The sequence below is a fragment of the Euprymna scolopes genome, chromosome 1 (genome assembly GCF_053919585.1).
Source record: "Euprymna scolopes isolate OS-2025 chromosome 1, ASM5391958v1, whole genome shotgun sequence".
Lineage (NCBI taxonomy): Eukaryota > Metazoa > Mollusca > Cephalopoda > Sepiida > Sepiolidae > Euprymna > Euprymna scolopes.
The window spans coordinates 21,944,276-21,961,295 of NC_136482.1; the positions used below are offsets into that span (position 1 = coordinate 21,944,276).

Below are 17,020 nucleotides of genomic sequence, written 5' to 3' on the forward strand. Positions count from 1 at the left end.
TTATCTCGTTTTCCCCTTTGTTGCATACTGGGTTTATTAAAGAGGACTGATGTTATATATTTGTTGTTGTTCGTCTTAGTAAGAGAGTCTTAGAGTTCAAGTTGTGTGCAGATATATCGCGTATATATATCAAGGGAGAGACATATTATGAGATAAAGACATTCTTATATATAAAGAGACAAGGTACAGGCTAATACAGGAGAGCCGAGCATGTAATTCAATGAGAGGAAATTTATGATATATTGATAGAGATAGTGCGTTTGGCATTTACGTTTGACAGCTCTGTGAATGGAAATGTTTCTATAAATATTGACACATATATTTCTTACCTATTTTTGAGATGATGATTTTCACAAGTTCTTATAATATAAATGGACAATGCCATTGAAAACATAACTCGAAGACGCAGATACAAAAAGATGATGATTCCGTTTATTATACCATATGATGTGACCGGTCAATGGCTTTGCATCAAGGAATTCAAGTCTTAGATGATTCTTGTTCTACCCCCGCTTCCAAGGTTCTATGTCAGCTCTGTCTCTCTCCTCTTCTCACTTATTTCCCGACTGACTCTCCCTCTCGTGACTCTTCGACCCCTTTCCTATTTTGAGAAATAATTTCTGCCATGATGTCACACGTATGTCTGGCAATCGTGACCATAACTCACGTGTTTCAAACAGGCGCTATTTGCACGTTTTGAAACCATTTCTGACGACCAGGAAATTTCCCATTCTCTTTGTTTTACAAAGGAATTTAACCTACTTGTTAATTATCTAACGGATATTTTTATTATGCATTCTTTCTAAGAATGTGAATAGATTTTCCAGCCAAATTTTATTTATAAGATATTTTAAAAGAATTAACACTTTAACTGGACATTCCATTTAAAACATATTGTTCTTTAAAACGATTCTACAGGGTTCGATTCTCGTTTTATCTGAAATCATTTTCATTTAACTAATTCTCTTTCTTTTTTTTTACTTGCATGAAAAGGGGACAGCCCTTTTCATGTAACACACTTGACCAAAGAATTAACCCTTATCTTCAAGTAACCTTTCGGCCTTATTTTAAAAAAAATATACACACACACAACTTTGAGCAACAGCTTTTCTTCTATTGAAAATACACACACACAACTTTGAGAAAGAGCTTTTCTTCTATTGAAAATACACACACACAACTTTGAGAAAGAGCTTTTCTTCTATTGAAAATACACACACACAACTTTGAGAAAGAGCTTTTCTTCTATTGAAAATACACACACACAACTTTGAGAAAGAGCTTTTCTTCTATTGAAAATACACACACACAACTTTGAGCAACAGCTTTTCTTCTATTGAAAATACACACACACAACTTTGAGCAAGAGCTTTTCTTCTATTGAAAATACATACACACAACTTTGAGAAAGAGCTTTTCTTCTATTGAAAATACACACACACAACTTTGAGCAAGAGCTTTTCTTCTATTGAAAATACATACACACAACTTTTAGAAAGAGCTTTTCTTCTATTGAAAATACACACACACAACTTTTAGCAAGAGCTTTTCTTCTATTGAAAATACACACACACAACTTTTAGCAAGAGCGTTTCTTCTATTGAAAATACACACACACAACTTTTAGCAACAGCTTTTCTTCTATTGAAAATACATACACACAACTTTGAGAAAGAGCTTTTCTTCTATTGAAAATACATACACACAACTTTGAGAAAGAGCTTTTCTTCTATTGAAAATACACACACACAACTTTTAGCAACAGCTTTTCTTCTATTGAAAATACATACACACATCTTTGAGAAAGAGCTTTTCTTCTATTGAAAATACACACACACAACTTTTAGCAACAGCTTTTCTTCTATTGAAAATACACACACAACTTTTAGCAAGAGCTTTTCTTCTATTGAAAATACATACACACAACTTTGAGAAAGAGCTTTTCTTCTATTGAAAATACATACACACACCTTTTAGCAAGAGCTTTTCTTCTATTGAAAATACATACACACAACTTTTAGCAACAGCTTTTCTTCTATTGAAAATACATACACACAACTTTGAGAAAGAGCTTTTCTTCTATTGAAAACACACACACACAACTTTTAGCAACAGCTTTTCTTCTATTGAAAATACACACACACAACTTTTAGCAACAGCTTTTCTTCTATTGAAAATACATACACACAACTTTTAGCAACAGCTTTTCTTCTATTGAAAATACATACACACAACTTTGAGAAAGAGCTTTTCTTCTATTGAAAATACATACACACAACTTTGAGAAAGAGCTTTTCTTCTATTGAAAACACACACACACAACTTTTAGCAACAGCTTTTCTTCTATTGAAAATACACACACACAACTTTTAGCAACAGCTTTTCTTCTATTGAAAATACATACACACAACTTTGAGAAAGAGCTTTTCTTCTATTGAAAACACACACACACAACTTTTAGCAACAGCTTTTCTTCTATTGAAAATACACACACACAACTTTTAGCAACAGCTTTTCTTCTATTGAAAATACACACACACAACTTTTAGCAACAGCTTTTCTTCTATTGAAAATACATACACACAACTTTGAGAAAGAGCTTTTCTTCTATTGAAAATACACACACACAACTTTTAGCAACAGCTTTTCTTCTATTGAAAATACATACACACAACTTTTAGCAAGAGCTTTTCTTCTATTGAAAATACATACACACAACTTTTAGCAAGAGCTTTTCTTCTATTGAAAATACACACACACAACCTTTAGCAAGAGCTTTTCTTCTATTGAAAATACATACACACAACTTTTAGCAAGAGCTTTTCTTCTATTGAAAATACACACACACAACTTTTAGCAAGAGCTTTTCTTCTATTGAAAATACATACACACAACTTTTAGCAAGAGCTTTTCTTCTATTGAAAATACACACACACAACTTTTAGCAAGAGCTTTTCTTCTATTGAAAATACATACACACAACTTTTAGCAAGAGCTTTTCTTCTATTGAAAATACACACACACAACTTTTAGCAAGAGCTTTTCTTCTATTGAAAATACATACACACAACCTTTAGCAAGAGCTTTTCTTCTATTGAAAATGACCACTGAGCAAAAGAAACATCGTGAGTGTTTTGAACTTAGGGCTATTACAAAAGAATATTCTTATTATTGTTTTGACTCTCGAGTATATATTTGACACAGTTAGACACAGTTAATCAATCGAGAACCACATCGCCCTATCTAAAAACATATAAGATATTAACTGATATATACGCGGGAGTTAAAATAATGAAAATAATATTCTCTTGTCATAGTCATAGTTATCACAAATATCACCCTGAAAAGTTACGAGAAAAAGAAAATTAAACAAAATAAATGTAATTAAATTACTGCACGGTATGGTTCTGTTTAATCCTCGGAGGTTCACCTTCTCTAGCTTTATCCATTGTCTGAAGAAGCGGTTAGCTTATTACACAGTAATTATCGTCAGGGCTGCTTAGGCAATTTTGTAGGTCAGACCGTAATTTATCTAGTGCGTTCACATTTTTAAAATATCGCCTGGGCTTGTGTGTAACCTACTGCAAAAGAAAGCCAATAAATACTTCACTGGGAAACGCCAGCCTTCTTTGCCAGTAACGAAGTCAAAAACTATTATGACTTGTTGATTCTAAACCAACTTACGCTACACTTCAGATACTTCCAAATATAAACCACGCGAACACGGCGCACATCTATAAAACTTTATCGACCCGTCTCGTTGCGTCTCTTTCACCCAAATTGTACAATTTTGATCCGAATGCAGACGCGCGTAGTAATCGATACAGAAATTATGCGTTATAAAAACAAAAAGCAAAAAAATAATAAAATATAAAGCCAAATCAACCATCATTCAAACATTTTTTTATGAACAGTCTCGGAAGCAAAAACCGGAAGTAAAGAATTGGACATTGATTTAATAAGACAGGTGTTCACAAGAAGCTGAAGCAGTCCGCCAAACAGCAGAAATGTTTGATGTCTTCCTTTTATTTTACGCTGCTGAAATCTTACGACTGGAAGCATTTTTCTAGTTTTATTTTATATTCATATTACATAAAACATACGGTGACATTATTTATTATGTGTTTTTATGTAATTCCAATTTCTATAATCTTGTCTCTATATAGAAAACGACGTTTTCTCTTTCATTATAACTAACTAGAAGTATACCCATTCCAGGACGGCTAAAATGAATTTATCAAACAGAACAGGGTAATGTTCAAAGCCGCGGTCAGAGAACATGAGAAAATTTATGTATAGGAATTAAAATGGTTTTATGTTACTTTTGTCGAATATTACTAAATGAGGAATCATTTCTATTTAAAATCCATTTAGTATTATGCATGTAAAATTGAGAAAAGCATGCTCAATATGTTTTAACATAATCTGAATAACCTAAATCAGAATAAAATGGCTACCGAATTTTACCATGATGTCGTGTTGATCTAAAAACGAAATGTGAATATTAAATCGAAATAATTTCTCATTTAATAATATTTATTAATGATCATATAAATTAATTATATTGAACAAAAACAATATAAACATTTTTAAGTGCATCAACTAAATTTTTCTCGTGACCTTTGACCGCCTACTTTTAACCTGACCCAGGCCCCATTACGGAGATTATTATGCCTAGAATACTTATTCAAATTTTATTTAAAAAACCCTCACATGATTTTATGCTATAAAGTTTCCAACATTCACGGCTTAAGATTCAGTGGTTATTTTTGTGTTTGTTTAAATTAGGCGTAATTTGTAATTAACAGAAAAAAATCACCCATCTATCACTTAGCTTACTATGAATTTCTCTCCCACCTCTCACTCTATGTTGACTTAACCACTTCGTAATGTTGCTTTAGAAAAAGTAACCCCCGTCTATATTTCTTCATATATATATATATATATATATATATATTATATATATATATGAATGTATATATATATATGCATATATATATGTACACATATATATATATTTATATATAAACTAACAAAAAAACTCAGATCCTTTGTCCGATAAAATGCATGCCTATTGGCTGATAGGAAGGGGCGCGGTGGATACTAGAAAGCTGATTGGCCAACTAAATCCTCAATAGAAAAGGACCATATAAAAACGATAAACAACCACAGAATTTGCGCATAAGCCTGAGGAATCCTAGAGTGGATGAAACGCCGAATATTCAGTGCAGCTTAATCGCCATATATATTTTATAAATTACTATATATATATATATATATATATATATATATATATATATATAAAGCTGAACGTCTGTGTGTGTGTCTGGTCACGAATAGGCTCCTATATGGTTGATTATTATAGAAAACTGATCACATATAATGATAGAAGATGTATCGAAACAGATGAATGGGTATGTTTGATCTGGCATAATGATGATTAATTAAAATTGTGAGGTCTGCGTACGCACCTGGTCCACAAACTATGGAAATAAAAAATTTAAAAATAAAAAAAAATCGTTTACAAGTGTTTTTGGTATAGATGTACATAATAATACTTTGATAAGTATGTTTTAACTTAAATAGGGATGGTATAATAAATTGTGGGGTCTGCGCTCGCGCCTGGCCTCCATAGAATTGAAATAGGCACAAACTTTAATAAAGACTTTTCATATCTATCTGTGTAAGTATACTTTGATAATTATGTTTCCGTTTGAAGAAATATGGTATAATAAAATTATGGGGTGTTCGTTCGGTCCTGACCTCCATAGAATGGAAATATGTCACAAAGTTTAACAAGGGTTTTAATATAGATCCACAGAATATTGTGATAAGTGTTTCAGTGTGAACAGGTATGGTATAATAAATTATGAGGTTTATCTATTTTATTTGTACTTTCATCATATTTTGTTTTGGTTTTGATAGCCCCAAATTCGAAGCTATCTCTTTACAACCCTTCCTTTTCATAACCTATCATACTTTCATAAATCAGAGTCTATTTTCTGTAGGCTGTTTTTTTAACCCAGTCAACGACAGGTACTTTTGCTAGTATATATATATATATATATATATATATATATATATATATATATATATATATATATGTCTCTCTCTCTCTCTCTATATATATATATATATATATATTAACTACTTCGTTTAGTCACATAAATTAATATACTAAAGTATAAATTTATGTGTAAACTTTAAGTATTTACTTCAACAGTGATCAATACGTATGTAGAGCTAGGTAGTAAGTTATAAAATATATGTGGTGATTAAGCTACACAGAATATTCCGCGCAATATTCTGTGTAGCTTAATCGCCGTATATATTTCATAACTTACTATATATATATATATATATATATATATATATATATATATATATATATATATATATATATATATATATATATAGTAAGTTATAAAATATATAATAGACAGATAGATAGATGGATAGATTGATCAGAGGTTGCTTATTTTCTCCTATTGTCATCTTTAAAGTATTTTTTCTATTTTTTACTTGTCGTTTTCCTAATCTTTCTTTCTTTTAGTTTTGTATGGAATACTGTATCTGTTTTTTCTTTGTTTTCGTTTATATTTGGCTGTCTCCGATGACCAGTCAAATACAATATTTTTCGTTACTGGTTACGAAATGTGAGTCGTAAAAAAATAAATGTATTAGCATTTGTCAAAATAAAAAAAAATAAGTGTTTATTTTCCTTTTGTAATAGGGATGCAACTAACTGGCATATATATATATATATATATATATATATATATATATATATATATATATATATATATATATATATATATATATTGACCCACCGGCGTGTGGAGCATGCTCTGGTGCCCAGCAACCTAAGTCCCAGTCATGGATCAAATGGCATGTGGATGGAGAGGGCTCCCGTAAGCCGTGGTGAAGGCAACCTCTCCAGGAAAAGAAAACCCTGATATAAAAACTGCGGCGACTGCTGCTTCTAATGATGTTGATATGCTCTTATTTTTTTTGGTTCAATGTAGCAGTAGTTTAGAGAGTTGGATTGTCTCAGTGCAAAGTCTTTCTCCACTATAAAACGCTTCAATGCACGGGCATTACTTGATATGCAATGGAATACACATTTTGCAATGAGTGTGTATCACGATAATAAAAAGACTGGCTGTAGCCTGATGCGTCAATGGCAATAAAGGCTCTGGAACTTCTAGGGTCTAGCCTGGTAGGTGCCCGTAGCACCACAGCTTGGACCCGGTCATCATTGGATGTGCAGAACTATAGAAGTTTCATAGAAGTGACGTCCGGCACGTGATGCTAGTTGCGCTCATGTTTGCGTCATTTGAGCCATGACAAAGTATGGCATAAGGGTCTACTTCACAAGATTTCCAGCTACGGTATAACTGGAAATGTTTTCTCAATCATTAAATCATTTCTCTCCGATAGGCTCATAAGAGTAGTGGTAGATGGACAAAAATCGGAGGCCTGCAATATAAATGCTGGAGTCCCTCAGGGGTCAATCCTCGGCCCAACTCTCTTCCTGATCTACATCAATGACCTCCCTAAACACATACTTAAATCATTCGTTGACATCTATGCTGATGACACGACCATCTACGGCAACACATCAAAGGCTGTAAATGACGAAGTTCTCTCGGATTCTCTCTCCTCTGATCTCGAGCGCGTGGTTCAGTGGGGGAAGATGTGGCTAGTTACCTTTAATGCATCTAAAACCAAACTCCTATCCTTACATCATCAACGCTCTGATCCCCAGCTGGCATCAATTGTGATGGATGGCTCTCGTCTGGGTGAGGCCCCGTGTTTTGACAAGCTTCTGGGTTTGACCTTTACTCCTGATCTGAAATGGAACACGTACATCAAGTCTGTTGCCAAGGTCGCAGGAAAGATGGTAGGATCCTTCTACCGCTCCAGAAGATATCTCACTACTGATGCAATTCTCTATCTATATAAAAGCCAAGTACGGCCAAGGATGGAATACTGTTGCCATATCTGGGCAGGAGCTGCCAAAAACAGCCTATCATGCCTTGACAGAGTACAAAATAGACTTCGTGGTTTAGTGGGGGATGCCCTTTTCTCTACCCTGCAACCCCTCTCCCACAGAAGAGACGTTGCGAGCCTATCCTTGTTTTATCGTTATTTTCATGGCAGGTGCTCGTCTGAACTCCAATCCCTGGTCCCCCCTCGCCAAACTTTCACGAAAAACACCCGTCTAGCTGAATCCACTGTGAAAAATTTCCCCCACTCTATATCTGTGCCTAAATCAAAACGCGGATTTCATGAGCAAAGCTTCTTTCTTAGAACTGCACGCCTGTGGAACTCTGTTCCGTCTGCCTGCTTCCCTCCGGACTACAACTTGGATGTCTTCAAGTCTAATGTTAACAAATTCCTAATGAACCGCCCCCCTAATTAAACACTTCATAAAATCTCCTCACTAACGTGATGTACTTGCAATAACCCTTATCCCTGAGTGGCTTCCGGGCCTTGATAAGTGTTGATCACTGTGTAAGAAAAAAAAAAAGAAGATATATTAAGTAATGGCAATACTCGAGAACGAGTTGCTGCCATCATATATATATATATATATATATATATATATATATATATATATATTATGAAGCAACAGGTACATAATCGCGTCTGCTTTCCTATTGGTATGCTGCCAACTATTTTTTCGCCAAAAGATTAATAAAATTGTTTACATAGTACCTAAATCATTATTAAGTCCTGAGAATCTTATGTTGTAACAAGTGAAAGGATAAATGTTATTTATCAACCAAAGTGCGTTTTTGTTTCTTATTCAAATATATATATATATATAATATAGGTTTCATACTTATTTTTGAAACAATTCTTCATATCACTTTTGAAATTTATATTCTTTACTAAGTTTTGCTCGATACTCTGGTTTTAACATTAGTGATTAGTTCATTTTGTTTGCACAGATTGTCCCTCATCTTTTTCGTTAACAGAAACAGCTGTCTGTTTTTCTGCCAAATAAGTAAATGGTTCATTGCATAGTGACGTTTAGATATTCAAATGCTCGTAGTGGTAATGTAAAATTTAAAATTTCTGTATGTTTTTCTCGACTTATAGTTTTTTTTTGTGGAAATCGCCTCAGACAAGGCATGAGGCCACTTGATGTAAGGATGTGAACAATACTATTTCAAGGTCAAAAACATGTCAACGATAAGGGTTAGATGGAATATATTCTGACCTAGAAAACATCAATTCTTCCCTCTTTGTCAGAAACATCGCTTATGGGATATAAGGATTAAAGAACAGAAGAAAGGAAATGAGTGTCACGCGGCTGCCAAAATTAAACCCAAAATTCAATTTCTACACGCCTTAAATTATAACGTGCGGTCGGGTTAGTAAGCAATACTTGAGACTCGAACCAGAAATAAATATCCGATCAAATTTTTATTCTACTTCCTTGCAACTTTATAATTTTCCTTCCTTTCATTTTTTTCAACTGAAAAAACGATACGTTCCTTTAATCGATCCGTTCTGAAAATATAATATTATTGTTGCAATAATATTACTATATAAAAAAAACCCTCAAAACATCTTTACTCAATGACGTCATGCATTTTAATGCTGTATTTATTTACGCATATTCAGCATAATCACACTGACACATATTTGTTTTATGGAAATCGCCTGAGATAAGACATAAAGCTACTTGGTGTAAGGAGTTCACAAGAACCAAAGATAATAATTGCAAAAACAGGAGATGCCAATTGACTTTAGTCTTGAAAAGACCAAGGTTATAGATAGAAGGAAAATAGTCAGCAGGAAGAGAGTTCCATGAATCTGCAGTTCTTGGAAAGAAGCTACTGGAATAATAAGCTGTATTTCAATCAGTAATTAAAACACCGAATTGATGAAGACCTCTAGATTAACCAATCAAACGAGCTGGAACAAAGGAAGCGGGGAATAAATCAGGCAATTCTGAAGAACACATGCCATAATAGTATTTGTAGAAAAGACTGAGACTAACAGAATCACGTCTGTGAGAAAGAGATTGCAGTGAGAAAGAAGGGGGGGGGGGCAATAAATTACAGATATGTTTCTGCTATTTTATCAAGAACCCTTTAATGGGACACTGATTCACCAGCCCAACTATGCCAACAGTATTCCATATATGGTTTGGTAGTGGATTTGTAGAGGTAAAGAATAACCTCAAGTGTTGAAAGTTTTGTGAGCGATAGATAGAACGATTTTACGAGAACAAAAAGAGCAATGGATTTAATATATGAACTCCAAAAAGGATTTGATGAGAAAGCATAAATTTAAGCAACGTAGTGATACTAATAGTGGCAATGTAGTAATAAATGTCTAAAACGCCCAGTCATTTGCAACTTGCCAACGACAAGTGTTATGTCTTTGTGTATGCGTGAGTTGAGATAGCTACCACAAGGTTGGGATTATATATCGATTGATTATTCGCATATTTCGAAATCCTTTTTTAAAGGGCGAATTTAGTGGAAGTGTTTTTGGAGGAGCCGGTTTCAGAGAAACGTTTTTAATAAAATTTGTTTTAGGTTATACCCAAATATAAAAGAAATGTATGATAAACACAAACGAAATAATTAATTCAAAGAGATGAATTCACAAAAGAACATGTTTTCTTTATGTTTGAAATGCAAGTTTACATGGATATAAAAACAGGATATTTGTTAATATTTTGAAATTTGTTGTAGAACAATGATGGATTCTTTAGCTGAAATATCGAAGAAGTCTAAGTTGATAATTTAAAGGCCATAAATTACCCAAACGGCCTGAAAAAAATGATAATGAAAACTTCCTCACTCAATTATACAACTTACATTTGATTGAAAATTGTTAATAATACTCAATATTTATTTGCTTCATTTTAGAAAATAAGTTCAGTGAGAAAAGTTAGGAATATTTAAATAAAAAAGTTTATTAATCTTCTTTAAATGATCATTAGGACTAGGACAACAGCATATTCTTTTCATTATTTTGACTCTCGAGTTAATATCTTATATGCTTTTATATAGAGTGATGTGGTTCTTGGTTGATGAACTGTGTCTAACCGTGTTGTATATATACTCGAGAGTCAAAAAATTATAAGAATATTCTGTTGTTATAGCCCTAATGATCAGATAATAATGTGAAAAGATTACTAGGTTATGCGTATGTTAGTGTTAGCGTGCGTATGCTTGAGTTGAGATAGTTACTCCAAGCCTAGTAGATGCACATGGGAAGCTGAGGCACCGTAGATGTTAAATATACCGTGAATTTAAGCTTAATTTTTTTATTGAAGAAAAATATTGCATTTTATGCATTAGTTTGATCAAAACGGTAATTTTTTTCAGATAAATAAATGCATCTGACATTGAATCTAATAAAGATGCATCTACTTTGCTTGGAATGTATTTGTTTGTTTTTATTACTTCGTCGAGTCAGTTATGTAGAAATGAATTTAAGTATTTCCAGTTTGGACACTGGAGAGTAAGCTTTGGTATTATCTTTAATTCACCACTTATCAAGGTCAGAAGGCTACTGGAGGATAAAGGTTAATGAATGTAAGATATTAGTGTAGTAATCGTAAATTGTTTAGAATTGTATTATTTATGGGGACAGCTCAACAAGACTTTGTTCGCATTGGATTTCAAGGCAACTATGTTGTATTCAACTGGGAAACGTGCCAGCGGAACGGTGTTCCAAAGGCGAGCAGTGTTCCAAAGGCGAGCAGTTCTGGGAAAGAACCTTTGTTCATGGAATCTGCGTTTAAATTTCGGCACAGAAAGAGAGTAGAGAAAATCATATATTGTGATTGTAACTAGTCGAGTGTTTTTTGTGGAAGTCTGGCAAGGGAGAACCATAGATTGCAGTCCAGTTGCCATGAAAATAGCGATAGAGCAGAAGCAGGCTCGCGACGTCTCTTCTGCGGAAAAAAGGTTGCAGGTAAGGGAAAAGGACATCACCTACTGGGTTTTGAACCCAGTTTGGAACTCTATCAAGGCATGATATCTATTACCTCATGCAATGTCGTTTGCTTTGTTCGGAAGAAACTATTTTGGCGTGAAAGAGCCAAAACGAAATAAGACAACAGGGGGGTAGTTATCAGGAGCATGTATTTACAAAAATGTACAGAGTTGATGGGTTGCCAGAGATTGCTTCCCTCTTGGTTATGCAAACCGCCTTTCTATTATTACTTTGCATAGAGTTTGAGATGAGTGAATGTAGTGACTCAATACGTTATATCACCAAGTAATGATTTGTCAGAGACAGCTGGATCGTCATAACATTATTAGTATTCATATAGAATTACATCAAGAATTGTATATTTTCTGGGGTGATAGAATGTTCCAAATATTTTCCAAGCGACCATGGTGGAATATTGGATTTAAGTCTTCCGGATCGTAAGAAAACAAGGGTCAGATAATTTCTGGAGCAGTAGAATGGTTTTATGTAAAAGAAAAAAAGAGAAGGATTTACTAATTACAATGTTGTGGCCTTTAAGAAATAAGACAACATGGAGGTAGTTAACAAAAGTATGTATTTACAAACAGTACAAAAGTAATGTGCTGCGAGATCTTGCTGATATTTACTTCCTTCTCGTCACAGAAAGATGAGACAATAGGTCAGAAGGTGGAGAATGTCAAACCAGTGCCCCTAAAGAAGAAATATTCTGGCCTATTAAAATCGCTGGGTAGCCTCGTCAACATTTCCCGGTCTGGACGCTTCAGAAAGTAGGCAATAAACTTATTTAATTCTAACGAGGGAAGGCAAGACCAGAAAGGGTGAACCTTCTAGAACTACCCAGAACCAATATCATAGCCGGACAGCTAAAACGCTATATAAATGACCAAGTTTCCGTCGAACTGATTGGCAAAAAAGGATTCTCTACTGGCGTTTCGCAGTCCAGAGCCTCAAAGCAACCGCAGAGACCGCTTATTGATTCGTCATAGCGAGTCTAGATGCTGCCAGTCGGGATGAGCCCACGTAATAAAAGAATAGGATAGATCACCGTAACGACAAGCTACATCGACAATGATTTTTATGTAGCTTAACAGATAAACAAGTACTTTGCATTGCATCCCCCTTTAAATTTCGTTTCATTTAGTAAATGTATGAATCTGTATTTGCCTCCATTTATAAGCGAATAGCAACTTGTGTTTACGTAATCGTATATAATGAACTATTAAAAGTTGACATTATGCTTCAGCATTAATCCGCCACCTTCAATAAATTACTTGCTTCGCTGTGAAACAGCTACTAGAAATTGTACCTATTTTAAAACGGACCCTCTTTTTAACCATTTATCCAAAATTTTCCCCCACCAAAGTTGTTGATTTCGGAAATATGAAAAGCGTTGGGACGAAAATATCTATTTCTGACATTTACCTTCTTGGTCGCCATTTATGAGTTTGTTTGTCCTTCTAGTTTCGTCCTTTTCTACTGCTTTCTTGTTTTTCTTTTATATTTAATGTTGGCAAAATAGTCTTGTTTTCGTTCGTGCTATAAAGGGTTTATAGAGTCGGTTTAATCAGCCACGTCGAATGCCAAAAACATCGACCATATTCTTTGGGCGAACGACCAGCTTTGGTTTTCATGATTTTGTTTCCGTTTTCAAGTCTCTTTCGTCGTTTGGCGAGAGTTGGCCGAAAGTCATTTTCAATTCTCTCTAGACTCGAAAACTAAACACACAACTGCTTTTCATCGACCATAATGGTGATTTGTAAAACGAAAGGTCGTTCATCTCGCATCTTACCATCATGTAAAATTTATCAGCTAAAAACAAACAACAAAGATGAAGATAATTGTTTGAATTATCCAAACTATACAAATAATCAACCCTCACTTTAATATATACAGCATAATCACGTTGACACACCAGTTCCCGTCAGATCACCGAAGTTAAGCAACGTTGAGCCTGGTCACTGCTAAAATGGGTGACCAATTTGGCAATTCCAGGTGCTGTATGTAGGAGGACATCGACACCTCCCTGCAAAAGTTGCAAAAACCTAACGTCGTCAACTCCCCTAACGGGGATATACATGCGACTGGGGACCGCTTGTGAATTTCATACTCCCATGAAACTTCCTCCTTCGGAGGAAGCCGGTTAAACCCGAATAGGATTGGTGCTGAGTGCACACACACGTTAACAAAATCCATAAAAATAATTTATAATAATAAAGCCATCCAAACAAAAAGACCGGATATCATAATAGTTAACAAAAAGGAAAAGTCCAGCCAGATTGAGGAAACAGAGAAGCGGAGCAAATACACTGAACTGCCCAGAGAGCTCAAAGGGATGTGGAAATGAAGAAAGTGAAGATAACACTATTAATAGTAGGAGTGCTGGGAACAATGCAGAACAACTAAAAAAAAAAAAGAATGCGAGAGATTAAAGTCATAGAAATGGCTGGGAAGATACAATATGCAACTAATGAAAACTGCAGAAATATTAAGGAGTAGCATTGGATGCGGAGACTAACACACATGAAATACAGAAACAAACAGCTACAGATGTGGAATGCAAGGAACATCACATTGCTGCATAGGAGTACATATTGGGAGATATATATCGCGTACATGTAATACAGAGTTCATAGTACACGAATAACAATGATGATAATTCTTGAGGGAAGACATTTATAACACTTGGTAACTTCATGAAGACTGTGATGATGAATATGGAGGGAGATAATTATCAGTTCTTATTAACATAGGAGAGGGAACACATAATACTTGTGATGGAGAGGACACATAATATTGGAAAGGTTGTACAAAATTCGTTACAAGATGATGATAAAAACACATTTACCTTTTTGGTTGTGAAGAATGACGACACGAGACAACAGTTACGAACATAGTTGGTTCCTTTATTATTTAATCGACTGATCGGTGATGTTAGGAATTCAAATAATATATTTTAACTCGCATTGTGCATTCATTGTGCATTCATTTAACTGACATATTTAATATCAAGATTTCTAAAAAAAATGAACAATCAACACTTTTTCCGACATAAACAATATTTAACTATTTCTAATAGAATGAACAATGGACTGAATTTCTAACATTCCATTATCTATCATCTTTAACACTTGCCTACAGGGTTCGATTCTATCATTTTCCTTATATCATTTTCACTTATCTAGTATGTTTTCTTACTTACATGAGAAGGGGACAGCCCTTTCATGTAACACCACTTTCCTTCCTATTTTTCGAAATATGTACGCATTTTTAAATTCCAGTACATTCTTTCTCTATATCCGTACAACCACTTGGTTAAAAAAAGATCAGACCCATCAAAAAAAAAAAATTCTTTAGTCAGCCCTTTTTCAACAGACTCCATAATTATTTTTAGACCAGAATCTCTATCTGATCTCCCTGGCATATTACTTTTGGGTGTAGGGTAGTACCTCCAATGATCCATATCAGTTGCTCCACTGAGCCACTCTTATGCCGTAACCGAGGTCCCATTTTACTTCTTCAACAATTAGACTCTTCGTCCAAATGTGTACTGATCCTTTCTTTTGCATGGTTGTTCTACTAATTAGAGCTTTGTCTCATTTTCTAATTATTTAATTCTTTTGGGATATAGATCAAAGCTCATTTACTTAAATCTTTGTAGTTGGATTTCAATTCTCAATATACACCATTTCCATAACATTAATTCACTCGGGTTGCCTTGCTTGGACTCTTAGAACTCGACAAAAACTTAGAAAACACCAGCCTTAACTAAATATCCCCCACCCCATGCGCCAAAATTCCCACTTGCGCACTGAATTCTATTGCTAGTATTTCTGTGATTTTCCTTTTCTTCCTCTATCAGAGCGTCCAAGATCCCAAAACAGAGATATTCTGCATAAATTCACCTAAATATATATATATATATATATATATATATATATATATATATATATATATATATATATATATATATAAGATTATATCTTTTTCTTTCTACGTATTTACGGCATATTTTACTTTTTATCCCTTCTTATTACCATATGTGATTTGCCCATGATACTGACTCTTATAGTCCTAAGAAATTCTCATATCCTTTCCCTCGCCTGCCTTTTTAATTTATTGTGCCATGACTTATCATCTTGCTCGAAGCATTTACGTGCAGCATGCTTTAAGAGCACACAATATCCTAGGTTTTCATCTATATTTTCATTTAGGATAACATCTCTAGTGCTGTCCCTAGCAAGTTACTCGTCTTGCGAAAAATGTTATGGACACAAAAAAAAAAAGAAAAAGAAAAATTCTCTCTTTTGGCTTATCACACCCGAAAACCTCTCAAAATACCTATTTACGTAATTTTCTATTGTACCCTCTCTAAAAACTTATTTCTAGGCCAACCATTCGTCTTAATCATCGTTTCATTTTTATTTTCTTATGACATTTTTTCATTTTAATTTATCTACTTATGGCTTGAATTCCTGACGACAATTACAATACATTATATATTGATTCATTTAAGAACAATGTCTTACAATATTTGTTCAAACATCATATAACATTTTCTTCAAAACAAAATTCATCATTACATTACATTTCCTCATGCAAAACACATTTAACTATGATCTAAATAAAAATGTTCCAGTTACAACTTTTTTTCCAAATTTTTTTTTCTGTTTACAACAACAACAACAACAACAATAATAACAACAAAGTATGTTCAAAACACTAGAACACACAAAAAAAAATATTTCATGATTCAATATTGCCCTCCCTATTTTTTAAAATTGTTTCCTTTTTTTTCAAAAACCAAAAAAAAAAAAAGATGGAAAGCTGAAAAGTTCAACTATGAACACAAAATTCTTTTTCAGTTAAAGTGCATTTGCACGGACAATAAGATCTTTTAAAATTATATTTATACAAGAAAATTCCTTAAAAGAATATACAGTAGCCTTTTCTGGATTCCCGTTTGTCTGCGTTCTCATTTGACAAGTTTATATAACAAATCTTTAATTGACGGCTCTAAACCCAAACAATTTGTCACTTGCTACAAATTCAA

At 33.9% G+C, this 17,020-nt stretch overlaps 1 protein-coding gene and 1 pseudogene across 2 annotated transcripts in view; both read left to right on the forward strand.

Moving 5' to 3' along the window:
* The window catches only part of LOC145285317 (protein unc-93 homolog A-like), a 719,754-nt gene that overhangs the window by 451,457 nt on the left and 251,277 nt on the right, over nucleotides 1-17,020 (forward strand). The gene's annotated exons all lie outside the window — the stretch shown is intronic.
* Nucleotides 13,856-13,974, forward strand: LOC145283847 (5S ribosomal RNA; annotated as a pseudogene).